Source organism: Triticum aestivum, chromosome 2B (assembly GCF_018294505.1).
Source record: "Triticum aestivum cultivar Chinese Spring chromosome 2B, IWGSC CS RefSeq v2.1, whole genome shotgun sequence".
Classification (NCBI taxonomy): domain Eukaryota; kingdom Viridiplantae; phylum Streptophyta; class Magnoliopsida; order Poales; family Poaceae; genus Triticum; species Triticum aestivum.
Window position 1 is genome coordinate 285,423,950 of NC_057798.1, and position 26,808 is coordinate 285,450,757.

Below are 26,808 nucleotides of genomic sequence, written 5' to 3' on the forward strand. Positions count from 1 at the left end.
TGGCCTCATGACTAAGTCCTCACAATAGAACATCAGCCGTGACAAAATCCACGATAGTTGGCGCCCACCATGGGGCCTGCGCACGGTGGTGTTGAGTTCTTGGAGGAATCTTTTTCTAGGGTGTCGAGAAGCTCGTGATTTGTAGATGTGGAAGAGCCGGCAAATCCTTTGTTTATGATTGAAATTGTGATTAGCTTTGGAGCTGGTAATACAAGGATCAAGAGAAATTAGGGTGGCATTGAGTACAGCATCGCCGCTGCTGCAGCAAGTCGAAGACGTGCACAAGATAAAATCGGCACAATGTTCTTTTATCCTATCGAGACCGACAGGATTGGACGATTCCGTCGTTCGTCTGTGTTTAGATCAAGTTCGGAGTGCTACCTGTATACGTGAAGGATTAGAGCTACAAGTCGAATCAGTACACCGCTCATCGCAGCTCAAAGGACGCGCACGACGCGGGCAGATATATCCAAGTTCAGGATCAGTCAACCCATATGGTCTCCTCACCGGGATCAAATTAGTAAAATACTACTAGTATTAGTAGTGGGCACATGGACCAATGTCTAATGGATCTTTACCTCATCACGTGAGAGCTACTATCAGGATCAAATAGAAGAAGGGCCTTGGAGTCATTCAAAGATTAAAAATCCGGCTGCTACTAGTCTTACATGGATTCAGACGTATACAGGAAAAGGAGAGACAGCTACCTTGTTACAGTCAAAAAAATCAAAGCAACCATGACCCGGATTGGATGGGGTCATGGGCGTGGACTCGTTCGACCGCCTCTACGGCCATCGCTGCACCTCGAGCGCTTCCGAGCCGCCCTCTGCCGGTGCTGCGGCCATGACTGCACCCCGGACCAGAGGCGCCTGGCTGACCTGCTTCTACCACAAACCGCCTCCGCTGGCCTCACTCCACGACCACGGGCCTGCAGCTGCTGCCGCTTTGCTCCGCCTCTGCTGCCTCTTCCGCCGGTAGCGCCTCGCCTTTTCTGCTGCTATGGCCAAGCCGCCAACGGCCGAGTCACCGATCTGCTAGCGCCTCGACCTGCCGTACTGACCTCCTGCGCCACCCCATGCCGGCTTTACCTCAGATTCTCCAGGCTGTACGCGCTCCGCCTCAGACCCGCCAGGTCGCTGCAACCGCGGTCCATGTGGACTGTGGCCACCCACACCGTGTTGAGCCGCCATGGCCGGTGTTGAGCCACCACGACTCCCCTGGCCGTAGCTTCTGCCTGAGCCACCGCCATTTGCGATCATTGCCTCTACGGCCGCCGCTGTTGCGTCGTGTCACGCTAAACCACCGCGACCTCGTTTCCGCTGCCGTGTCTCAAGCCGTCCGAGCCACAGTCAAGCCGCCGTTGGGCGCCTCCGCGAGCTGCAGCAATTTCAATGCCGCACCAAGCCGGCCGGCCAGCGCGCTCAGTCGCCCTCGCCGCTGTGGGCCTGCCCTTGCTGTCGCTGTAACCGCCTTTGCTGGAGCGGCCCTGAGCCATTGCCGGCTTCACCCCACCCGTGTTGGCTTCGTCGCGCCTTCATCGCCAAGTTGCCAAGCCACCGCTGCTCCTGCTACCGCCCGTGCCGCGCCCGCTCCCAAATGGCCGAGCGCTCCTTAAGCTGGTTGCAGCTGTGGCCTTACCCCTGCTTCGGGCTACCTGCACTTCGCCGACCTTGTTTTCGTGCTAAACCGCCGTCCACTGTCGTCGCCGCTGCACTTTCTGCCTAGGTCCGCCTTGAGCCGCCTGATGCCATTGAGCCGTCGCAGCTGTCGCGACCTCCGAGCCGCCACGACCTTGCTCCTTTGCTGGGCCCGGCCTTGAGCTGTCGCAGCAGAAACTGCAGGTTCAAATGCTGTTGTGGCGACTGATGTTACAGGGCGTGGTATTAGTAGCCCTGGTGACGCTCATATCATTAACTATGAGATGTTAGTCCAGTTGATACATACACACATGCACACAACTCAAATGGCTCATACAATGCACATTCAAGGATGGCTCTCGAGTTCGACCCCCTCGCTGACGCAGCAACTCTGCCACTGTGGTCGCATGCGCGGCCTCAATCCGCAGATCGTCTCCAAGTCGACCCGCCACCGCTGCAATATGCCTTCGCAAGCCACCGCGACCTCTACTGAGTCGCCGGGCAGGCCTCCTCTCCTCTGCTGCCGTCCCGCACAAATCATCTTTCGGTCACAAACATCAAGTGATACTCATCTAGATTGATTTTATTAGCGCATATTGTTTTTTGTCAAAAATAATCACTTTGATATGTACACTTTTATGTGCAGGGCAATGATTCATCATAAAGATGGTGTCATGTCGTATCCATGGAGTGTGTGTTAGCATCATCATGCAACGGCATCTGCGAGCGCTTATTGTTCAACAGGTGGGCGCAAGCAGCTGCCCCAGTAGTCCGGTCCACACCGACTCACCCGTCCGCGCGGGTTAGTGCACCTACGATTGCTTCGCTCGTCTGTGCTGGCTCACAATGCCGTGCTCGGCTCATCTGTCTGCTCCCGCGGCCGGCTCAACCATGATTGATTTCAGTTTTACCGCGGTGATCATCAACTCCGCGGGCAAGTTGTCTACTACAAAAGGGACTATTATATCACTGAGCTGATGAATGACTCATACCGGTTTATATCATCCCCTTGTTAGAGTCCGAAGCAAAATGGAGCTCTCCCGTGCGTTTGGATTCTGGACCGTCGGATCGAAATCTCCTCGCGACACAGGCCGTCGAATCTCAATCCAAATCGTTATGGGTCGTTGGATATTTACCCGATCTACCTCGGCAGTCGGATAAAATTCCAATTACAATAGATTGTAATATCCATGCCCCCACCAGGGCATTTTTGTCATTTCACCACATAAGCATATAAAAGCAGCAGCTCCCGTGCTAGAACCCTAGCCGCCGCCTCCCTCCCGCACTCGCCCCTCCCCCGCGGCCAGCTCCTCCCGCCTCGCCTCTCTCCCTCTCCCTCCAAACCCTAGAACCTCACCCGCGCCTCCCAGCCCTGCCGCCGTCCAGGTCTAGCCCCATGCCGCCGTCGTCTTCTCGCCCAGCCGGCCGCCACCGCACCGCACGCTCGTGCGCAGGGGTGAGAAGGGGAACTACTGCCCGCTCCTGGAGCGCGAGGAGGACGTGGTGATGCGGCGCCCAGATCCACGGTGACATCGACGCGCCATCATCGACCTGAGCCGCCACCGTCCTCGAGGTCGGTCATGGAGGGGGGTCCGACCCAGCTGCAGCCGTTGACGGAGACACCCCAAACCCTAGCACGGGGACCGAGCCGCCATGGTGAGGCACTGCACCGGATCCCTCTCCTCTTCCCCCTTCTTTCACGGGTTTCTCCTCTCTCTTTCTGTCCCTCTCTCACCATGGTCTCGTCTCTGTAGGAAGGAGGCCAGCGGCGAGGACGACGCCATGGTCCCTGCTGTGCTCCCGGATCCGTCGCCCATCTGCCCCGATCTGGCCCTTCTCCTTCCCGCCGGCCAAGCGGAGCCGCTCGTGTCGCTGCTCTACCTGACGAGGGCATCGTGCTGAGGTGAGCCTCCTTCTGCTAGTGCCATAAGATACTGCAATGTTGGTATGCATGCTAACTTCTGTATGTTTTGTATCAGCCATGTTGCATTGTATCAGCTATATAAACAGTTCATGAGGAATGCCAATGGGGCTGTCATATGTATTTTATATTGTTTTAATCTTCACCAATTTACTTCGTTAGTTGCAAAAGGTATCATGAGATTTAATTGATGATACTCATCATAAGACTAAAGAGTAGATGTGATACATAGTTGTAGTACACGTGTAGTCAGACTGCATATTTACACAAGTTTTTTTTTGGTTACTTGCAAAATACTCTCTATAAGCAATTTGTTTAATGTGGCCCTGTTTGGCAATTGTAGCATGTTATGTGTAGGCATATGGGTAATACTGATAATATTACATATAAATTCATTTACTATAAACTAACCATCAGGGGTGCTTTACATGTCATGACACATTGACATCTTACAAGCATAATTTGTCCAAACAATTGTAGTAGCTCGGCATTCGGGTTTTGCACAGTAGCTTTGCAAGCATATTACTACTCATGAAAGAATCTACGAAAGCCGCTGAAGTACGTACGAGTAGATCGGTGCAACTTCGCCCACATCCTTTTTTCTTGATAAGGCATGGTCGAGGTGGTGGTGAGATCTGGAGCTCCTGCCACGTGCTCGCTTGCTTCAGAATAATCCTGCCAGGGGCACCATTTTTCTTCCTCCCAAGAAACATATCTGATCCTGGAGAATTCTTCCAGAAGCAGCAATGTTCCACAGGGATATGATATCTCTCTCCACCACCTGTGCTCTGCAGCAGCAGCTGCTATGTTTATCTTCATTGTTTACTTCAAGTCTGCAATGCCTGTTGTTAACTCTTATAACTAGATTCATTTGCTGCTCTTGGAACGAAAGGAGAAGAGAAGGACAGCCTGAGATTCCAATCCGAATTAATTTGACTTTAGAATGAGAGTAAGCACTAGAGGATTGGAAATGGGTGATTGTTTATATGTGTTTGCTTTTTTGCTTTGAACTGTATGCCTGACAGCTTATTAGATTGGCTTATACTACATGTTTGACTCTCTACTTTGAACTGTACAAATGCTTGTTTATTAGCCCTGGAAAATGAATGGCTTCAATGGTGGGTGCATGTATGGTCAGGGGATTGTTTGGTCCATGCATGGAAGTGGACTGATTAGGTTTACTTTTTTTTACTTGATTATGTTTGCTAATCTTGAGAATCTTCTCATAATCTTGAAAAGCCACTCTTGCTAATCTTGATTTCTTCCTTGTGTGCAGCCCCATTATGAGAAGGCTGTGAGACTTTTCAATGATCCAGATGTTGCACATCCTGGGAGAATATTGATGGCTAGGGTTGATTGTGCATCAGAGGTATTGTACTTCTCATGAAGGGTCATAATCTTCATCAGTTTGTTGAAGCTAAACAACTAAGCACTTTAAAAGGAGATATTCTTGCAATTCTATTGCTTTATGGTGAGATAACCTAGAGAAGTATTGATGTGTATCTTCGGTTCATAGTTGTCCTATTTGTTACTTCATACCTGAAAGCTATAAATACAGGGGGGGTTTCTCACGTGAAAGATTAGTCTCTCTTTTGATTTATTTTAATTCCCATTTCTGTCAGAAACCACAAAATGTAGTGAATTGTAGTATTGTACTGCTAATATGTTAGTTTATCAAGCAGTGGTGTTCATTGGCATGCAGTGATGTTTTATTTCTTTTAAATGTTTGACACAGGTGAACATAAGTCCACTCCAGTTTTATGATGCCACAAATATTGTTTTTATTTTCCATAATTGCAACACTAGCTTTTCCAGGCATGAGTTTACATCTTGAATAATGTCTTTGCTTACTTGTGTCTTTCTATTGTTTTATGTTGGTCAAATACCAAGTATATGATTAGCCACATATGTCACTTTTTTTCTTAACCATGTATGAACGGAAAAAAACTGTATGAACAAAACCATTCAGTATTTTTAGCCGAACAGTATATAGCAAAACCTTTGTATGAATACATATGGATTATTCAAGCCGAGCAAGCCAATTGGATGGTACGAAAGTACTGCCTAACCTAAGATCCCGGCTGCAACAAATAAAAAAACTTGAGATCCTGACTGCTGGAGAAATGACTTCTCCAGTTTTCCTCTTTTTAGTATATATAACGGATAAAGCACGAAAAATAATTAAAATGAATCATCCAGAATTGGATGTGTGTGTGTGGGGGGGGGGGAGCCTGAAAAAGAAGAACATTATTTTCAGGTTAACTATCTGATAGAGTCTTGACTAAACTCTAGCGGCAATACCGATGGTAGTCAGTGTTATTCACTATGCATCATATATGAATCTAATTATATCGATATACAGTATGCACATGAATTAACTGGATTCCTGAATCTAATATTTAATGGTGACTAAGCCTAAGAGTTTTTATTTCAACTGCTTATGCAGGACAGGTTGTGTGCTTAGGGAGGCGGCAAGGTTAGACACCATACTTTGGTCCTTATGTATACCTGTAATGCCTGAATTAATTTTCTGATTTAAGTTTTGCATTTTTAGGCCCAAGGAATCTTGCGCATAAAACAATATAATGACCAAGAAGAGCATGTGAGGGACCAGTAGGTGTTTATCCCGAGTGATTTCAGTGTTTGTCAAGTCTCATTAAGGTACTAAATTATTCTCTTGCACATAAATCCTAAGGCACGTGAATCTGCCATTTATTCTTTCAATATTACACGATGACCGGGTTTATTGTTAACCTGAATGCTTCAATGAAGCTTGCCACCTTGCTTTTTCTTGAGCACATAGCAACTGAAGAAGAGATGAAGGCAACTGAACAACGTGCTCGCAAAGTGAAGGGTTCTTGCAAGAAGAAAGAATGTATGTTATCCTACATTCTTTGTATTCTACTGACTCATTTATAGCTTTCGTGTATTCTTGCTGGTGTACTGTGTTGGTAGTTGGCTCCTTTCTTTTCTCTTCTTTCACCATCGTACCCATCTTGCTGATCTGATGTGTATCTATCAATTTGATGCAGCGTTGTCATCTTATTTTCATGATGGCATGGTGTCTCGACATGTGATGGATTCACTCACACGGAGGAAGCTTTTCTCCGCTACTCCGGCGACAAGCGCACAAGCTTTTGGGTCCATGGCGCCACCGGTAAACAAGGTATGTCCTGTTCCGTTGATTGATCAGTTCATCTTGCTTTTATAATTCTTACTCTATGATTTGCTCAAATTCTATCAAGACAACGGTGGAAATTAAATTTATTTATTCTAAATGCATGACATTTCCCCCTGATCATTAGTTCATGTAACTTGATGATGTAAACCTGGTGTCGTTTAATCTTTTTCCATAAACCAGTTATTTGGGAGTTTATTGCAAGCTATACCATCTTGATGCGTAACTACAGATTGTGTTCTTGCTATAATTTGTTACGACTTATATGTTTTATAATATTCCATGTAAATCAGAATATCCTTGATGTGCATTCCTTGATTTTTTAATGTCAGGGGCCAAAATATTTGTCCTTAATTAGTTCTTCCTCTGTACAGTGTAGGTGATAGTAACCCTTTTATGAAAATATATTCATTTTAGTCCCTAGCTCAGGTCTGCGCATTATATAATGAGTTAAATTTGCCGGTTTAAAATATTTGTGCTATCAATCCTTTCTGTCCTAGACAAAACTTATTAGTTTTAATTTTTTTGCTAATTTTAAATATTTCTGCTATCATCAGTGTAGATGGGAAGGGATAGGAGCTCAACATGAAATGGACTATATTGTGAAGGCCTTTAACTAATAAGTACATATTGTTTTTTATAGAAACACACAAGTAAATATTATGTGCGGTGATTTATTCATTTTAAGAGTTCCCTCATTAGTGTATCCCTCACTGTTAATTGCTATGAATTTTTAGCCATTTTTATAGAAATCACAAGTAAAGATTATGTTTGGTTTCCCATATTATTCTTTACCTGCTTAATTTCTATGAATTTTTTCAATGTCAGATTACTATCCACATTTGTATGCTTTTCGTTGAAGTACTGGGTCAAGGGGATACCTGTATCACTATGTCATTTATTTCCTTTGATGCAGAACAACTCTGGGTGCTTGATTGTGTCTCTGGAGTCTGGATAAGTGAAAATAGATGGCAGCGAAGTTGAACTGGTTTTGCAAACACTAGCAAGTATTTCTTCATCGCTTCCATCGTGCAAGTAATTCTTTTACATCCCCTCAATATGATATATTCCTCTGCTTCCTAATCCAGTCGAAACATAATTTGAACTATATGATTCTTTCTATTCATATTATCGAATAGTGAGCTTCGGTCGTGGCTTCAGCAAACAAATTTAGTGTGTACATCACTTGACCAAACATTAAGGCAGCGGCCCATATGTAGGTGCAGTCTCAAACAAAGAAAGAGAAAAGATAGTCTTGGTGTTAGTTACCTACATACTCAGATTCCTACATGAGCTCGACAAAAAATTGAATATGTAGGTGCAGTCTCACAACAAGAAAGAGAAAAGATAACTTGGTGTCAACTACTCATGAATGGAAATAAAAACACGAGCTGGAATGATTTACTATTTTTGCTAGCTTGACAAAACATACATTATTTCATTCTTAGCTTACTAAAACTTGGGTGTGTTGTATCTTGATCATACATTTCAGTTGATTCTGCGCAGGTTGCGCTAGCATTGCGGGCATTTTTCTTCATATTTGTGAAGAGGGGATGAGGTTGAAAAATGAAGCTGGTGATGAAAAGAATGGAGGGCACCCGCAAAGTGATGACGAGGAAGGAGCCCTGCAGGAGACAGCTTTCAGAGCTTGAAGAAGATGGTCTCACATCCACGTTGATCTATGAAAATAGTAAGTATAAATCAAATTTGATATACGTCTCCCAGGTGATTTAAAAAAAATACCAAGGATATGATTAGCCACATATGTCACTTTCTTTCTTAACCATTTATGAACGAAAAACAATACCTGTATGAACACCACCGATCGATATTTTAGTCGAGCAGTATATAACAAAATCTTTATACAAATATTGATTATTCAAGCTGAGCGAGCCAATTGGATGGTACAGAAGTACTACTACCTAACGTAGGATCCCGACAGCAACAAAAAGAACTTGAGATCCTGACTGATGGAGCAGGGACTTCTCCAGTTCTCATCTTTTTAGTATATTTAAGGGATAAAGCATGAAAAATAATTAAAATGAATCTTCCAGAATTGTATGTGGGTGTTGTGTTTGCTGTGGGGACTAGGGAAATAGTGTCAGTTCCTCAATTGGATAGTAGTAGGATCATACATGCCTTTACATTTTTTTAGTTAATTAAATATGTTCAGTTCAAGCAGTTTTGGCTTACTGTGATGTTAGAGTTCTCTCTCAGTACCTTCACTTTGGTTTTTCAAGAAATTTATTGCTCAGTAATACTGCTCCACTTTGTTCATAAATTCATTGTTCATTGTTGTTTTTTAAATTATCCATGTCCATCTGTTATTCCTAGGATTTCCTTGGATAACTATACTAATAGATAGAACATGAGAACATGTCCATCTCAGAGAGAATTAATATTGCTTTGCTTGCTGCCCCTGAATTTGAAAACAAAACAGTGATGTTGATTGTGGCTTAATTCATGTATCCTATCTCATGAGTCATACCAGGCAAGCGACGGCGGCGATGGACTGGTCACCCCGCAACACCATTCTTCCTTCACGGTAACTAGCCACGGCAAGTGCTTCTGTCATTTCTTTCGTGTTGAGAAGGCAGAGTCAAGGGCGCGAACATGAGGTATTCTGTGACTTTCTTCGGAGAGGCACGAAAGTGCAAAGGTCGTGATGTGTAACGATTTAATCAAGGAGACAACCCAGTCGAGCTATCAAGTATTAGGCTACCTAACTAAGAAGTTTTATTATCTCGCATTGCATCTTGCTTGATCAACACATGCCATGACCTGGTTATTGTATTTGTTATATTACAATGGATAGTCTTGGCTTGCTTTTGGACTAAAGCCTTTTGGTCTATGTATAGCTTGATTTTGGACTTTAGCCTTTTGTTGTTTCGTGAACCCATTGCTATGTGCTGAATGTGTATGTATCGATGCAATGATTCTGATATAAAATTAATATACTCCCTCTGTTTCTTTTTAGTCTGTATATAAGGTTTGGTCAAAGTCAAGCTTTGTAAGGTTTGACTAACTTTATATCAAAAAATATAAACATTGACAATATGAAATCAATATTATCAGATGCATCATAAAATGTATTTTCATACTATATAGTTTTAATATTGTAGATGTTCATATTTTTTTATATAAATTTGGTCAAACTTTATGTAGTTTGACTTTGACCAAATCTTATATGCGGGGTAAAAAGAAACGGAGGGAGTATTAGATTGATAAACACAACTATATTATGCTATTTTTTATATTTGTTATGCTTCAATGACTGTATTATTGGGTTGGATATGACTATACCCGACAGCAGTGCTGTCGGGTGCGGTAAGCCGCACTTCCTACCTAGTAGTCAAGCATGAAGAGTCTCAAGCCAACTCTTCGAGTAGTCTTAAAAACTCGGGGGCTACATGGACATGGCTCAGCAAATGTTTCCAGTTTGAAGGCCGTCAGAAAATTTCCGACTCAAAATGAACAAATCCGGTTTAAAATTCGGCTTAAGGAAAATTTGTCTCTCTCAAAGCATTGAATCTCAATATCCGGTTTAAAATTAGGCTCAAGGTAAATCTGACTCCCACAAAGCTCCGAAGCTTTTAATATCCGGCTCAACGCCCGGTTCAAGAATTCATTATTCACAAGTTTGAGTTCTTAGAAAAATTAAATGGACCAAATAGAGTCTGTTGCAAAGCACAACTCAAACATAGGTACCCTGCTTCAATGACCATTGGGGGCTAATCATATTCGAATCTAGCTTAACCCCTGTGGCACAGGTTCCTGATCATATTCGAATCATAGTTTTTCAAACCTTTTGATCACTAGGGGGCTTCCTATTCAAGCATAGGTCGTATTCGAACCAAAGAGAACATAGCTGTCTGTACCCTCTTGATCGGCACAATGCCAAACTCACTAGGGGGCTTCTTGATCGTATTTGAATCATAGCTTAACCCCTTTTGGGTCCGAATTTGATCGTATTCGAATCAGAATCGTTTAAAAACTCCCAAGGTCATTTGGGGGCTTCCTGTTCAAACATAGGTCATATTCGAACCAAAGAGAACATAGCTGTCGGTACCCTCTTGATCGGCGCAACGCCAAAGCCATTGGGGGCTACATGATCGTATTCGAATCCTAGCTTAACCCCTTTGGTCCAGTTTACTGATCGTATTTGAATCAGAAGCCTCAATTTTTCTTTCTATTTGGCTTAATTTTTTTGAAAACAATCTTTTGGGTTTGTCTTGAGACTTTTTGTTCATATCTGAAGCATATATGTGGTTTCGATTAACCCGTCTTGACTTTGGATGATAAATCGCTAGCATATGACAATCATAAACATTTGGAAGTTTTGGCTTCTAAAGATTGGGTTATCACCCTTACTCACAGGTACCATAAGCCGGCGGTACGATTCAATATCATAGGTATGATATTGTTTATACATGATTATGTTTAAACCGGCCCTGGCTATGGACTTTAAGTCGCTGGTATATTTTGGGTTGCGCCATTGGAATCATGCGCTTATCAATCATTGGATTATTGCCCTTATTGGATACGGTGATGTAAGCCGGCAGTATGAGCCAATTCCACAGGATTTGCAGAACTATGACTTATATAAATGATTAAATTCAAGCTCATCATCAAAATCGATGCTTCAACATGGTTATCCGTTCTGGATTTTCTCAAAGGCTATAAGCCACCGGGTAAAAATTCCGGTTTCCAATGAATGTGCATTAAGTCGCCATCGGCCAAGAGCCGCCGAGTATTTAAACTCCGGATTTACTTGTCAACAGATAAGGTATTCAAAGTCACTTTGGCGTAATGGCTATTATTTTATCAATGGATATGATTTATTCTACAATGGAAGGAATAGTCCCGAGTCCCTGCGGGCTTACCACCCGGCACTTGGGGGCTACATTATTCAGATTGAGATTATATCAAATAAGCAAGTCCCATGTCACTGCCAGCATGCACCATGTCCTGTACTGCCCCTTGGCTTGCATGCAGAACAGGGTCTTCATCTTTGCCTTCAGCTTCTTAGCCCAAGAGGGCTCAGTAGATGGAGGAGCATACCCAGCAGAACTGTCCTCAGCCTCCTCCTCCTCAATCTCGTCCTCATCCACATTCATCCTAGCAGCCTCAGCCTCAACCATGGTAGTGGTATTGGCCCACTTATTCTTCTTAGCAGCTTGATAGGCTCATGGCGAATCCAGTTTGGAGCAGAAAAGTCTTCATCCGGAAACATCTTGTCCCAAGTCTTTGAGATCAGGAGGTGCAGGTATGGACCATAGATGGGAACTTTGCGATTGTAGACTGCAAATCGGAGCTCATTCCACATGATATGAGATATGTCCAGAGGTTGGGCAGCATGATGACGCGCCTCCTCACACAGAAGCATCATATCCACGAGATAAGCATGCACCTTATCCTTATCACTGATGTGTGGAAAGAGAGTGTTGCGGAAGATCCGGTGCATGACATCGAGGAAAGGGTTGAGCACCCAAGACTGAGTGCCATAGGGTAGATTCTTCTCCACAAGAAATGGCATAAGCTTGTCCTTGTTGGCGGACTCTGGGTTGCCGTGAGGGCGGGCACCAACGGGCACATCGAGCCCCACATCACGGACATGCAACAACGTCATGAATTCCTTCCAAGTAGCAAACAGCTTCGTCCCATTGGTCATCCAAGTTATAGTCCGCTCCCCATCTATGTGGAAGTGGACGGAGGCAAAGAACTGCGCCATGAGCTCCGGGTCAAAGTCCATATGGAACGTGATGAAGTCTTCAATGCCAAACTGTTCCACCAAGTCCAATGCCTCACCAAAGTAGTTTCGGTCCTTCCTCAGATAATTCATATCAATCCACTGCATTGGAACATAGAGGTTGTGCTTGGACTTGATCACATCGATGTATATGAGATTTTGTTGCTTGGTCCAGAACAACTCATTCCCTCTGACATTCTCATGAGGGTTCACATAGGGATTGATCCTCCTTCGAATGATGAACTCAGATAGAGGCATCTAATCCATGCCAAGAACTGGCTCCTTGTACCTGTTGGTGGTCTTCTTGACATTGCGTTGTTGGGCATTGGAGCCCTCCGGTGCTTCTTGATTGCGAATCCGCTTAGAGCTCGAGTCGCGGCTTGGATTCAAGTGACGGACATTGGAGCCACCACCTAAGACACACAACACAAAAACACACAAGAGAAACAAGAAGGATCAATGCAAAGACCAAAGCCAAGACAAACAAAACATGTAGAAATAAGATTGGGTAGTTGCAACAAGGTAGTTTAGATGTCAATGGTAGTACCTCACCACTAAGCGGACGTAAACCTTTACATCTGCTCTAGCCGCGGTAGTACTACGCCGGGATGGCATGTTAGTACCGCGCCTAGAGCGAAAGTAAAATTTTACTTCCGCGCCCCGAGCGGTAGTACCGTTCCAGAGGAGCGATAGTACCGCACGAGGCGAATGCATCACTACTGCAAGATGCTGCTAACACGACACTACGATCAGAGACCCTTCGAGAAACTGTGTGTGATGCAATAATCGCAAATGATGGTGTAAGAGAACCATAAAAAATGTCCAAAACGTTTGCGATGACAGATGCATCAAACATGGTTCAGATTTTAGTTGCGTGTGCGATGCAGGGCATACGGTTCAGTTCAATGAACTCATTGTGATGAGGAAGAAGAACGGAAACGGGCAGCCAGATGAAGGCGTTTGCGATACATCATACAGTTCAATCGGATTAACTGTTTATGATGAGGCGGAACAACAGAAACAGACAGCTAGATAAAGGTGTGTGTGATTGAGGGCATATGCTCCAGAAGGATTAATTGTTTGCGATTAGGCAACAGAACAGAAACGGTCAGCCAGATCAAAGCTGTGTGCAATTGATGGCATACACTTCACACAGATTAAGGCGGGAGAAGGCAGTGTACGTATGTCGTTTCGCACACGGAGGTGACACGTTCCCTCTTGGAACCACGATCCTTCTTGAGAGAAGCTCCGGTTTGCAAGAAGCTTATACCAAAGCTTGTCCCAATTCGGCCAAAAAATTACCGCAACATGTTGGTGCCATGTCATGACACCATGCCAAGTTTCATTATTTTCAGGTGTGTTTTGGATTTACAAGAATTAAAAAACCAAGTTTCTCAATCTTTCCGGCCGAGCCACGATGCCAAAATATTTGAATTTCATTCCCATTTCTTGCATGGGACCTAGAAATTCACCCAAGGACACACATGTGATTTTTCAACCAACTTTTGTGCACTGGAGCATGTGCTTGTAGTTCAAATTTGAATTGTGCACATTAAATGGCCAGAAATTCAATTATTGTATAAAAAAGGCCAAACAAACCCGGAATCATTCAAAAATTTAGCACGATAGTTGGTCTAATCTGCCAGTGTAAACAAATTAAGGCAGGAGAAGGCAGTGTACGTATGTCGTTTCCCACACGGAGGTGACACGTTCCCTCTCGAAACCACGAGCCTTCTTGAGAGAAGCTCCAGTTTGCAAGAAGCTTATACCAAATCTTGTCCCAATTCGGCCCAAAAATTTACCACGGCATGTTGGTGCCATGTTATGACACCATGCCAAGTTTCATAACTTTCGGGCGTGTTTTGGATTTACATGAATTAAAAAACCAAGTTTCTCAATCTTTCCGGCCAAGCCACGACGCCCAGATGTTTGAATTTCATTCCCATTTCTTGCATGGGACCTAGAAATTCACCCATGGACACACATGTGATTTTTTCAACCAACTTTGGTGCATTGGAGCATGTGCTTGTAGTTCAAATTTGAATTATGCATATTAAATGACCAGAAATGCAATTAATGTATAAGAAAGTCCAAACAAACCCGGAATAATTCCAAATTTTAACACGTCACTCATATAGTTCTATGTTGCCTCTGTAAAAAAATAAGGGGGCGAGGCAGCGTATATCGTTTCGAACACAAAGGTGACACATCCCCCCTCGTGAACCACGAGTCTTCTCGAGAGAAGCTCCGGTTTGCAAGAAGCTTATACCAAAAACTTGTGCAAATGCGGCCAACTTTTTTACCACAACATGTTGGTGCCATGACATGACACCATGCCAAGTTTCATGATTTTCAGGCGAGTTTTGAATTTCCAGGAATTTAAAAACCAAGTTTCTCAATGTTCCCGACCAAGCCACGACGCCCAGATGTTTGAATTTCATTCCCATTTCTTGCATGGGACCTATAAATTCACCCAAAGACACACATGTGACTTTTCAACAAACTTTGGGGCACTAGAGCATGTGCTTGTAGTTGAAATTCGAATTATGCACATTAAATGTCGAGAAACTCAATTAATCCATAAAAGTGCCAAACGAAGCCGGAATAATTCCAAATTTAAACACGACACTCATGTAGTTGCATGTTCATTGTACATAGATGTTCTAGCAATTCAAACACCGTCCTTTCCCTCCGTAACACCATTTTGTCTTTGAAAACATAATGAAAAAAAATCAGGTATACCACAAACAGTTTACTAGAAAGAATCATGTGGGATGCGATATAAAATATCTTGGCGCACCGTCTTGTCTGGCTTACGCAGGAAGCTTCGTCGTCTACAGTCCACCGCCCCCGCTTGAACCACACTTGCGCTCTAGTTTCTCGTGGCACCGAGCGAAATTTTCTTGCCACCGCGGAAATATCTATCTCCTTGCCCCCTCTCTCCCATGAAAAGCCACATTTCCACTGTTCCTCCTTGCTTTCCAAGTTCAAACCTTCACTGCTGCTTACTGGCAACTCAGTCTCCTCACCGGCGACCCTTCTTCTTGCAGCGCTGCCTCCTCGTCGGCTACCCTTCTTCTTGCAGCGCCGCCTCCTCGCCGGCGACCCTTCTTCTTGCAGCGCCGCCTCCTCGCCAGCGACCCTTCTTTTTGCTGCGCGGCCTTCTCGTCGCCGACCCTTCTTCTTGCTGCGCGACTGAGGGATTCCTAGATTAGGGGGTATCAGGACAGTCGAACTATATACTTTGGCCGGACTGTTGGGCCGTGAAGATACAAGAATCAAGACTTCATCCTGTGTCCGGATGGGACTCTCCTTTGCGTGGAAGACAAGCTTGGCGATCCGGATATTAGATTTCCTTCTTTGTAACCGACTCTGTGTAAACCCTAGCCCCCTCCGGTGTCTATATAAACCGGAGGGTTTAGTCCTTAGAGACACAATCGTAATCATCATAGGCTAGCTTCTACGGTTTAGCCTCTACGATCTCATGGTAGATCAACTCTTGTAATACTCATATCATCAAGATCAATCAAGCAGGAAGTAGGGTTTTAACTCCATCGAGAGGGCCCAAACCTGGGTAAAACATCATGTCCCTTGCCTCCTGTTACCATTAGCCTTAGACGCACAAATCAGGACCCCCTACCCGAGATCCGCCGGTTTTGACACCGACATTGGTGCTTTCATTGAGAGTTCCTCTGTGTTGTCGCTGCAAGGCTCGATGGCCCGTCTCGTTGTCAAGGACAACATCACCTCTGGGGGAGCACTGGTGGTAGGCCAAACTCTCCGACTAGGCGGCTTCCTCATGGCCGCCCGATCGGCTTCAGCACCGACGATGACCTCTCGGATCATCAAAAACGGCCTCCACGTCAACTCGGAACTCGCCGAACAGATGGATCCGATGGATCTCTCCTCCCTCAGTGAGCTCTTGGATCGCATCGCCGCTTTGGGAGTCGCTACAGACTATGATCGGATTGGGCTTAAACCCGACCAAAGGGATATTAAATCCCCACCGGTCACCCTCGAGATAGCGGTAGTGGAAGAGCCGCACATGGATTATCCCTCTATTTTGAGGGCGGACTATGTCTGGATTGCCGAGCTCTCTGAGCCGGATACCTGTTCGCGGGAGGACATGACCCAGGCCCGAACTTAGGATCGGGCAACGGGCTGGAAAAATCGGGCAGCACTCCGGAGCCCGAGCTGTCAAGCCCGGAAGCTCCTCTGCCCCTGGGCGTTAGATCGGATCAGAATCCAGAATTAGCTACGCCCACCCACCCAGAATTAAGCCGTCTCTCCCATATCAGACAAGAGCCCCAAGAGACAGTACATCGCTACTGGGCCATGTTCCTCCTTGTGATAAACAAGGTCAAGGATTGTCGCCAGGAGGACGCAATTTCACTTTTCTGCAAAAATTGCACGAGCAAAGGGATCCTTAATGCTATAAGTCATCGTGACATAGTACACTTTGCTGACTTAGAAGCCATAGTACGGAAGTACTGTGCGATGGAAAGTGCCTGGAAAACCCAAACAGACTTTTGGGACAATCCGGCTCTCACTAAACCCTTCCTCCAAACTAAAAGGGCAAACTCTCGTAAGTTAACCGATCCAATTCCCCAAAAACCAAAGCCCACCCCAGGGCATGGAACCGTATTGGAAGAATGACTCAATGGGCCATGCAAAATTCACAGCACGCCGGACACTACGCCAACGCATAGCCTTAGAGCATGCTGGATACTCCGGCAGGTAGCAAAAAGCGGCGAGGATCTTCTTGTAAGCCATAAAGCAAAACAACATCCCGCCGAAGACAACAATGCAGTACTTACAGTCTTCGAGACTTTCGCCTCAAATAATAGGCGCAAGCGAGCTTATCGAAATTCCACTGAAATCTGCCATGTGGCAAAAATAAATCCGTGGAACGACACTGCTATAACTTTCAGCGCCAGTGACGAACCCAAATTCCAGACAGTCCGGGCACCAACCGCTTTGGTCCTTAGCCCGATCGTGGACGGCTTTCGGCTCACTAAAGTGCTCATGGACAGCGGAAGCGGATTAAACTTGATCTATGAAGAAACACTCAACAAGATGGAAATTGATAAAAGCTGCATTGAGCAAAGCGGGACAACCTTCAGGGGAATCATCCCTAGTTGGGAGGCACGGTGTGTGGGAAAAATCACACTCGATGTGGTATTCTGCACCCCGGAGAATTACAGGTCCGAAGAAATCACATTCCAAGTGGCACCTTTCAGCAGCGGATACCACGCCCTTTTAGGGTGGGACGCATTCACAAACTTTCAAGCTATACCCCATTACAGGTACATGAAGCTTAAAATGCCCGGACCCAATGGAATCATCACTGTAGCCAGTGATCCGGACGTCGCACTAGGCGCCGAAAATAAAATTGCAGCACTAGCCCTGGAAGCACTATCCGAAGCCTTAGCAGCCGAAGAACTAACAATGTTGCATGCCATAGTGGACAAGGACGACGTGATACTCGACAAGCGACCCAAGTCCACCTAATTTAAGCCCGCAGACGAGATAGTCAAATTCCAGGTCCATCAAACGGACCCCACGAAGATAGCTTCCATCGGGACACAGTTGAGCCCCACAATGGACGCCGCACTACGAGACTTCCTACGCGAGAATTGGGACATTTTTTCCTGGCATCCTTCGGACATGCCGGGCATCCCACGCAGGCTGGCCGAACACAACCTCAATATACTGAAAGGATACAAGCCAGTCAAACATACTCTTATGCGCTTCTCAGAGCCTAAACGGCAAGCCATGGGAGAAGAGCTAGCCAAGCTACTTGAGGCCGGATTCATCAGAGATATCAAGCATCCAGATTGGTTGGCAAATCTGGTAATGGTACCAAAGAAGGACAAATCCTGTCGCCTATGCGTTGATTTCAAAGACCTCAACAAGGCTTGCCCCAAGGATCCCTTCCCCCTCCCTCGCATCGACCAAATCATCGACGCCACCGCAGGACACGATTCACTATGTTTCCTCGACGCATACTCCGGATACCATCAAATAAAGATGGCAGAGTCTGACCAAGCCGCAACGGCCTTCATAATGCCATATGGTCCTTTCTGCTTCAACACTATGCCTTTCGGGCTTAAAAATGCCGGCGCAACCTATCAACGCATGATTCAAACATGCCTGGAGAAGCAAATCGGCAAAATAGTGGAGGCGTATGTGGACGACGTGGTCATAAAAACAAGACACGTCGACACCCTAATAGATGACTTGAGGCTTATGTTCGATAACCTCCGAACATACGACATCAAGCTAAACCCACAAAAATCTGTTTTCGGCGTACCCTCCAGGAAGTTGCTCGGCTTCGTTGTTTCCAATAGAGGAATTGAAGCAAATCCGGCAAAAATCCGAGCTCTGTCGCAGTTGGCTATCCCAACAAACCTCAAACATATCCAGAAACTAGCTGGATGCATGGCTGCCTTAAGCCGCTTTATCTCCCGACTAGGAGAAAAGGCACTACCCCTTTACCGCCTTCTTCGACGCACTGAACACTTCGTGTGGACGGATGGAGCCGCGGCCGGACTGGATGAAATAAAGACCTTATTGGCCAGTAATCCAGTCCTGACAACGCCAAATATTGGCGAACCTATGCTACTATACATAGCTGCAACACATCAAGTTGTAAGCGCAGTGCTCGTTATCGAACGAGAAGCAGACGGATACAAATTCCCGCTCCAAAAGCCGGTATATTATGTGTCCACGGTCCTCACCCCATGCAATTCCTGATACCTACACTATCAAAAGATAGCATACGCGGTCTTCATGGCATCCCGGAAGCTACGACACTACTTCCAGGAGTGTTCGACTATGGTGGCCTCCGAAGTACCACTGAACAACATAATAAACAACCGCGACGCTACGGGACGGATTGCTAAATGGGCCATTGAGCTCCTTCCGTTCGACATAACATGCAAACCACGGCGGGCCATTAAGTCGCAAGTATTGGCTGACTTTGTCACCGAATGGATAGAAGCCGAACTCCCTAAAGAGTACGACAATAATCTAACTGGATCATGCACTTCGATGGCTCTAAAATGCTGGCCGGATTGGGAGCAGGTGTAGTCCTGACTTCCCCCACTGGAGACACGGTCCAATACGTACTCCAAATATTATACACAGACTCCAACAACGCAGCCGAATACAAGGCTCTGTTGCATGGTCTTCGGATGGCAGTCTCTATGGGCATTCAACGCATGGAGGTGCGTGAGGATTCAAACCTCACAATATCACAAATAAACGGAGATTTTGATGCCAAAGATCCAAAAATGGCGGCCTGCCGTAATGCCATCCTCAAAATGTCAGCTCGGATCAAGGGGCTCGAATCCACCATGTGGCTCGAGAAAATAACCAAGCGGCGGATATCCTCGCCTGCATCGCGCCAAACGCGACCCTGTCCCACCCAACATATTCCTAGAAAGGCTGTTCAAGCCATCCGTGGTATGGGAAGGAGAGTCCGGCCATACTAGTCCGGATCCGAACACAACCCCAGATTCTGAACCATCTGACGTAATCGGAGGCTCCGCCACCCAAATAACACCTTCAGCCCACGAAATCATGGCTGTAATTGCCTCGTGAACCGAGCCTTTCTTGGCCTACCTAAATAGGCTAGAGCTCCCCGAGGACCAAAATGAAGCACGTTATATTGTGCGGCGTTCCAAGGCCTACAAAGTACATGAGGGAGAACTCTATAAGACGAGTGCGACCGGAGTGCTCCAACGATGCATCTCCGAAGAGGAAGGGCGGCAGCTCCTGGCTGAAATCCATGCCGGACTTGGCGGGCACCACGCTGCGGCTCGGGCACTTGTAAGCAAGGCCTTCCATACAGGCTTTTATTGGCCGACAGCCCGAGCAGACGCACAAGACCTTGTCCAACACTGCGTTGGTTGCCAGCTCTTTGCCAATAAGAGCCATATGCCCCCTACCGCTCTCCAAACAATCCCCATTACTTGGCCCTTCACGGTCTGGGGGCTGGATATGGTCGGACCTCCTAAAGGGGAAGCCATAAGAAAAAAATACTTATTGGTCATGGTGGACAAGTTCACCAAATGGATAGAAGCCAAACAAGTTAAAACGGCCGAATCCGGACCAGCGATAGACTTCATATCAGGGGTTGTACACCGTTACGGCGTCCCCCACAGCATCATCACTGACAATGGCTGAAACTTCACAGCCGATGAAGTGAAAACCTGGTGCGGCAACATGGGCATTAAGCTCGATTACGCCTCCGCCTACCATCCCCAAACAAACGGCCAGGTCGAACGCGCAAACGGTCTCATCATGAGCGGCATCAAACCCAGACTAGTGCGGTCCTTGACGGAATCGGACATGCACTAGGTCGAGGAGCTCGACTCCGTACTCTAGGGGTTGCAGACCACGCCGAATCGCACCACCGGATACACACCATTTTTTATGGTGTACGGCGCAGAAGCAGTACTACCCTGCGACATAATCCACGACTCACCTCGTGTGCGCATGTACGAAGAGAAGGAAGCCGAGTTAGATCGGCAGGATAACTTAGATGCCCTGGAGGAGGAGCGTGATGTCGCAAAAGCCCGTTCCGCATTCTATCAGCAGCAGGCTCGATGATATCAAAGCAGAGAAGTGCGGGCCAAAACTTATAATATTGGCGCACTTGTTCTACGCTTACCGGAGAAGAAGAAGGACAAGCTCAAACCTAAGTGGGAGGGTCCCTTCATTATTGATAAAGTTCTCACCGGAGAAGCGTACCGCCTGCGTAATGCATCGGACAATAGACCCGAGCCGAACCCATGGAACGCGGCCAGACTCCGGAGATTCTACGCCTAGCGCCAAACTCAGTGTTCGTCTCCTTACCCCCGCTCTTTTAATTATGTTCCTCCCCTTTTTCCTTTCTCGCCCTTTTTCCTTATTCAAACAAAGCATTCAATACAGTGCAGATGCTCGGATCACTCCGGCCACACCATGTGCGTAAACCATACCTGGGGGCTTCCTATACAGGAAGCTAAATACAATTACTTTCATGGCGTCTTGCCTATCACATATGTGTTCCTTTCTCCATATGTGCCTTTTCTTCACCATTATACGCATCGATATGACTTAAGATGTGGCCATGCTGGGTTGCCTGGCTCTTGTGTTTATGCCCTACGTTCCCATTAATTCGGCTAAGGCATAAGGGGAGCACCTATGCGATTGTTACTGCCGGTTCAGCCGGATGTGTACCTCAGACTGGGTAAAGCCGAAAGCTAGCGTTCTTAAGGGAATATTCGGTCGGTGAACAAAAGATGTTTCTTTCATTTATTACAACGTGAATCCCCAGAAGTTTTGTATCCTGCGTTTTTGTTCGCAGTTCGGACATGTACATCGATGCATGCGTACCCAGGGAAAGGAACCCCTAACAAAACTATTCTCCCTGGAAGATGTTTCTTACTACCCATGTAATATAACATAACTAGTTGGGTACTTGTCTGTTCAAGCACTTATGACCCCTACGCCTGGTTCCACGCATACCCCGGTTCTGCATAACTGAGCGGGTATTCGGATACACCCCGGACTGTCGGATCCGGGGGCTGAAGCAAAAAGGTCTGCCATGACAAATGATTTTTAATCCGGCTAGGGACTACATATGTCCATTAAATTACATAGTCACTTGGACTGACTATATTCTTCCTCTATACCGTCCAACAGCCTATCTAGCTTGCAATCCTGTTGGGAATACTTTGCGGCTAACGCTACCTGGTCATACACCAGACTCACGGGAATTTCTTGCCCATCTGGCCCCGCCGGTCCGACTTCGGCCATATGGTTCGGGTCAAGCTTGGTGTAGCGCGTCTTCACCATCGCCCAAGCTTCCCTTGCACCTTGTCGGCAGGCTGACACCTTCCACAATCGGAAGCGCCGCCGTGCTCCTTGGAGCATATCCACGAGCTCCCCCATGCCTCTTGGCAAGGAAGCGGATGGCCACAAGGCCTGGGAAATACCCTGCATCACCTACCGAACTCGCTCATGTAGCTGTGAGAGGTCTTGCAGTAAATCACCTGCGGACGCGGGCATCTCCTCTTTAGGACGGCCCATCAACATACCTACAGATATAAACTCTTTTAATATGCTTACTTGCCGAACTGTACAGCAGTTCGTTTGGGCACTTACTATACATGCCGCGACGAAGCCTTCTGTTCTCCTTCACGGAGTCCGCCAGCTAAGCTCGAACATCTGATAATTCGACGCCCAGCCGGACATTGGCGTCTTGGAGATCATTCTTCTCCCGCCTAACCTGCGTAAGCACACGCTCGCTAGCCTTCAGTTGTCTTTGGAGATGCGACTCACTATCTTTTACGATCTCCGGATTCGTCCAGGGATGGTCTGCAGAATTTTCTGTTATACTTATGAAGCAAGCCAACTGCTAACTGGTATATTCCTTTAAAATTTCTCTATTGAGACAAATGTTACCAGATGAGGCCTTCTGGGATTCCTCTAGTTTGGCAACCGCGGCCCTCAGCTGAGTCTTGCACTCCTCCAGCTCTTGAGACAATTGGGTATTCTTATCTACAAGGATCTGTGCATTAAATGATCCTTAAAGCAGTTGTTCCAACCGTTTCAAGTCTCAGGGGCTACTGCTATACATGCTTATCAAATTTTCTTACCCGTATATCTTTGGCATACTGGTTCGTCGCTCGGGCGAGCCCGCCTTGAGCAGCTCAGATGTATGCGTCTCCCAAATTGAAAGCATTAAGTGCCTCTTCGAAAAAGATGTTATTGCAAAGTACGGCCCGTCGGCGCCGGTGATTCATGGAACTCTCTACTTCGAAATTCGTGGCGGAGAGCATATCCGCATCCTCTGTTGGAGGACAATTCGACATCGGCCCCGCATTGGCCTCCTCTCTCGAAGCCGGTTCTGGAATCCGGCTGGTGGAGGCGTGATCGGCAGGATCTCTGGATATAGTCCGGTGACTCCTCTTTTTGCCAGAACACAAAGGACGCTGTTACATTTCGAACACAATAATCACAGAGCAGGTTTTTACCATACCTTTGTAACGGCGTTTCTGACCTAACTGCCTTCCTCTTAAGCCTGCCTGACTCGGACGCCCTTTGCCGACGAGCCCCCAGGGGCTCGACGTCGCGTTCCGATGGTCGTCTCTATAAAAAATACGATTATTTATGCATAAGGCATGATATTAGAAAGGAGTCCTCTTCAGAGGATAAGGTTTCGACTTTGCTTACACGCGATCCAGGTAGCAGTCCGGGATAGTCGGCGATAATAGCCATCAAGGCGCCATCGCAGCTGGCCTGATAAAATATACCGTTGACAAGCTCCACAGTAATATCCGGATCTTCTTCAAGTCCTGGATCGAAGGCCCTTCCGGGGTCCTCTGGCTGCGGGGAGGGGCTATTGAATCCTTCCACGGCCCTCCTTAGTTCCTGCTCAGAAATATCAAGGTAAATAATCGTGACGAAGGACGCCAGAATGAATGGAGCGGGAGAAAAAGTGACGACTTACCCAGCTTGGGGGGTTGTACATGGAAAATCCATCCCGTGGTTTAACATGAAGGAATTCTTCTTCTTCTCCTTTATACAAATCGGACAATATTCTCGCCAGAGCAGTGGCCGAATGCGGACCTTTACGACCACAGCGGGTGGCATCGTCTTCCTCATTGTAGTGCCACATGGGCTTCCCCCGATATTGAAGTGGCTGCACCCCCCGCATTATGCATATTGCTATAACCTCGACTATTGACAGCCCTGATTTAGCCAGTATCTTTATCCTGCTCATCTGGAAGTGTACTTCTCTGGTATCCTCCTCTTGGGGGCCCTGAGGGCGCCAACTTCGGCATGCCTTCGGTGGAGCATTATTGAACTCAGGGAGGCCCGTCCGGACTGGATCCAGAAGGGGAACATCATCAACATAGAACCACTCCGAGGGCCAGTTCTCGGGTGCCTTCTTGGGAGTGCCGGACAGGTATCCGGTCTTGACGATGCGCCATACTTCTGCTCTGCCCACTTGACATATGGATTCCCTCTGGTTGCGAGGGACGAGGCAGAACAACTTCTTCCATAACCCGAAGTGAGCCTCGCAGCCTAGAAATAGTTCACAAACGGCAACGTATCCTGCTATGTGCAGCACGGAGGCAGGAGTGAAGTTGTGCAGCTGGAGGCCATAGAACTCCAGGAGCCCGCGAAGGAATGGGTGGATTGGAAACCCGACGCCTCTTAACAGATGCGGGATGAGGCATATTCGCTCCCCCGGGGATGGGTTAGGAGATCTCTCTGCTTTCTCCCCGCCATTATAGGTGGCCAGTCCAGCTCGGACAGGGACCATGAATGCCGGTGGAAGAAACCCTTGGGTCTGCAACTCTATCAAACGGCTTTGAGGAACTGAACACTCTTCCCAGTCACCTGGCTAGGAGCGAAGGAACGAGAAGAAGAGCTACGGCGACCGGCCATGTTGGAATGTTTTTTTTCTGGAGCACTCTGTTGGATGCTTGCTCAAGGGAAGAAGGGCGAGGTTTGGATCTGAGGATCCCCATCCCTTCAAATAGACGGTTTGCCTACAGGGACGGGGGGTAAATGCAAAAATGCCCCGGCTCCTCGTATTCGCTCGACACGTGGAGATGGCCATTATTGAAGCACAGAAGCCGAGGAGTACAACATTGATGGGAAGCCAGACACTGTTCGTTATAACAGGTACTTTGGAGTATTCGGAGATGGAACCCGCCTTGCAATGTCGAAGACAAACTGCACGCCGGACTCATCGTCATTGAAACCTGGTTCAAGGGCTACTGAGGGAGTCCTGGATTAGGGGGTATCCGGACAGCCAGACTATATACTTTGGCCGGACTGTTGGGCCGTGAAGATACAAGACTCAAGACTTCGTCCCGTGTCCGGATGGGACTCTCCTTTGCGTAAAAGACAAGCTTGGCGATCCGGATATTAGATTTCCTTCTTTGTAACCGACTCTGTGTAAACCCTAGCCCCCTCCGGTGTCTATATAAACCGAAGGGTTTAGTCCTTGGAGACACAATCATAATCATCATAGGCTAGCTTCTAGGGTTTAGCCTCTATGATCTCGTGGTATATCAACTCTTGTAATACTCATATCATCAAGATCAATCAAGCAGGAAGTAGGGTTTTACCTCCATCGAGAGGGCCCGAACCTGGGTAAAACATCGTGTCCCTTGCCTCCTGTTACCATTAGCCTTAGACGCACAGATCAGGACCCCCTACCCGAGATCCGCCGGTTTTGACACCGACATCGGCCTCGTCGATATGGTCGGGTAATCCACACTACACCCACACCATCCTCCTCCTTTCCCATCCCACATGCCCCAACCGACAGCGTGACACCTTCCGCCGAAATCACTATCCCTTGATACGTCTCCAATGTATCTACTTTTCCATACACTTTTGCCCTTGTTTTGGATCTGAACCTATTATGTTTTCATGAATATATGTGAGTTCTTGATCCTATCTTGCAAGTCAGTATTCACCTACTATGCGTTATGATCCGGCAACCCCGAAGTGACAATAATCGATACCACTTCCGGTGATGACCTTAGTTTGAGGAGTTCATGTATTCACTAAGTGCTAATGCTTTGGTCTGGTACTCTATTAAAAGGAGGCCTTAATATCCCTTAGTTTCCAATAGGACCCCGCTGCCACGGGAGGGTAGGATAAAAGATGTCATGCAAGTTCTTTCCCATAAGCACATGACTATATTCGGAATACATGCCTACATTACATTGATGAACTGGAGCTAGTTCTGTGTCACCCTATGTTATAACTGTTGCATGATGAATTGCATCCGACATAATTATCCATCATTGATCCATTGCCTATGAGCTTTTCACATACTGAACCTTGCTTACTTACTTCTCCGTTGCCACTGTTACGATTGCTACAAAAGTGTTACTGTTACTTTTGCCACTGTTACTGTTACTTCCATACTATTTTTCTACTAAATACTTTGCTGCAGATATTAAGTTTTTCAGGTGTGGTTGAATTGACAGCTCAGATGCTAATAGTTGAGAATATTGTTTTGCTCCCCTTCTGTCGAATCAATAAATTTGGGTTGAATACTCTACCCTCAAAAACTGTTGCGACCCCCTATACTTGTGGGTTATCAAGATTCTTTTCTGGCGCCGTTGCCGGGGAGCATAGCTCTATTCTTTGAGTCACTTGGGATTTATATCTGTTGATCACTATGAGGAACTTGAAAGATGAAAGAACCAAGATTTTTCCCTCAACTATGAGGGGAGGTAGGGAACTGCCATCTAGCTTTGCACTTGATTCACCTTCTGTTATGACTAAATTTGTGACACCT

At 46.5% G+C, this 26,808-nt stretch overlaps 1 long non-coding RNA gene across 7 annotated transcripts; it reads left to right on the forward strand.

The window, feature by feature from the left end:
* Positions 1 to 2,905: 2,905 nt before the first annotated feature.
* On the forward strand, positions 2,906 to 9,706 carry LOC123044752 (uncharacterized). 7 transcript variants are annotated; one of them, XR_006420305.1, is made up of 11 exons: positions 2,906 to 3,293; positions 3,392 to 3,540; positions 4,652 to 4,734; positions 4,835 to 4,927; positions 6,005 to 6,034; positions 6,113 to 6,219; positions 6,331 to 6,433; positions 6,591 to 6,724; positions 7,653 to 7,771; positions 8,229 to 8,426; positions 9,228 to 9,706. It is a non-coding gene; the product is annotated as an uncharacterized lncRNA (long non-coding RNA). The 7 variants fall into 7 exon arrangements; XR_006420307.1 differs by lacking the exon at positions 4,652 to 4,734 and having other exon boundaries at positions 9,219 to 9,706; XR_006420303.1 differs by lacking the exon at positions 4,652 to 4,734.
* The last annotated feature ends 17,102 nt before the right edge of the window (positions 9,707 to 26,808 follow it).